General features: G+C 43.4%; 1 pseudogene across 1 annotated transcript; it reads right to left on the reverse strand.

Annotated features, from left to right (window-relative positions):
* Positions 1–378: 378 nt before the first annotated feature.
* On the reverse strand, positions 379–1311 carry LOC105541237 (annotated as a pseudogene). Its single transcript, XR_001006316.1, has one exon. The product of XR_001006316.1 is annotated as a 60S ribosomal protein L6 pseudogene (transcript).
* Between the last annotated feature and the right edge of the window lie 307 nt (positions 1312–1618).

The following is a 1618-nucleotide window of genomic DNA, read 5'->3' on the forward strand; positions in this document are numbered from 1 at the left end:
GGAGTTAGATGAAAGTAAGGTTTCTCGATCTGTGATTTTGGGAAAATAGCAGTCTACCTCATGTTACCTTCTGCTTTAGGAGTTTGGGGATTGGCTCTGGAAATCATTACTTTAAGGTCACCTGTAGGAATTGTTTTCCCATTGTCCCAGTATAGTGTGATATGATAAGAGTAAGAGACTGAAAGAAGGTCCATGGTGGAAGATCAGAGGGAGAATAGGACAGATTGATAGGACAGATTTCCAATTGTCCCAGTATAGTTTGGCATGGCTCACATCAGTCTAGGAGCATTTGTCTTTTATTTTTATGGAGGTGTAGTTGGTTAGCAGTTCATAAGGGCCTTCCCGGATAGGTGACAGCATGGGTTTTTTTCTAAAAACTTTTTTTTTTTTTTTGTACTTAGCTATTTAATGAGGTTCTTAAGACATTTAGAACACCAATTTGTGAGGATAAATTCCATTCGTCAGGGCAAACACAGATCGCAGGTAGCCCTGGAGCTGAGGAACAGCTTTGATTTTTGGTAGAATTTGTGAGTCCACAGCTTTCTGATCAATCTTGCGCTGCTCTGTAATCTCGTATTTCTCTTTTTCTGTGTCAAAGATCTCACCTTCCTGGTGTCTGGGCTTCCGCAGCTTCTTCTTCTTGAAGTAAGCATCAGTAAGATGTTTTGGGATTTTCACATTGCTGATATCGATTTTGGTTGAGGTGGCAATGTCAAATTTCTGGTGTGTTCTTCGTAGAGGAACTCGATTGAGGACCAGAGGTCCAGTCACAAGTAACAAGCCAGTAGCCAGCTGCTTCAGGAAAACCACCCTCTTGCCCCTGTGGCATCCAGTGAGGATGATCAGAATGGTCCCGGGGGTAATGCTGGCTCGCAGTTTTCTCACGTGCTGACTGAAGGGTTTTTTGCCGTGGCTCAACAGCTTTCGAGGCACATCTTCAGTAGGATAATATCTAGGCATTTTGCGAAGTTTAACCACCCGGGTACTGCCGTTCTTGTCACCACCAACTGGTTTTGTAAGAGTTGCAAGAACCTTCTCCTTCTTTTTCTTTTCAACCTTAGATTTAGTGGCTGAGTACTTCCTCTTGTACATGGCCTTTCTGGAATACATGGCAGATCGAGAATACCTGCCAATTCCTCTGACAAGGACAGGGTTGCGGCTGCAATGGGGCTTCCCCTTCTTGGGCTTCTTAGCCTTAAGGTTACCCTTTTTCACCTTGCCACCAGCATCAGCCTTCTTGGCTTCGGGTTTCTTCTCTTTAGTATCTGGCTTCTCAACTTTTTCACCCGCCATCTTGCAAGATGGGAAAGAGAACTCTAAAAACTTTCATGTACACACAATCTTTTGGTCAAAAAGGATGGTGAGGCTTGTCTGATGGTGGAGGTCATGCTTTTTCTACCTGTTGATATGCCCCAAGTATACTAGTTAGTCCCTGTACACAGCTAGTCGTGAATCAGATTGCTCACTGAAATACCCATAGTGTTCCTTCAACCCAGGAATGGAAGGTTTGGAGGTCTCAGTATGTATGGAGTGACCAAACACTACTTCAAAATGGATTAATTCATGTCTCCTATTTGGAGCATTCCAGATTTTATAAGGACCAGAGATAATGCTTCTC

This window comes from Mandrillus leucophaeus, unplaced genomic scaffold (assembly GCF_000951045.1).
Source record: "Mandrillus leucophaeus isolate KB7577 unplaced genomic scaffold, Mleu.le_1.0 Scaffold236, whole genome shotgun sequence".
NCBI lineage: Eukaryota > Metazoa > Chordata > Mammalia > Primates > Cercopithecidae > Mandrillus > Mandrillus leucophaeus.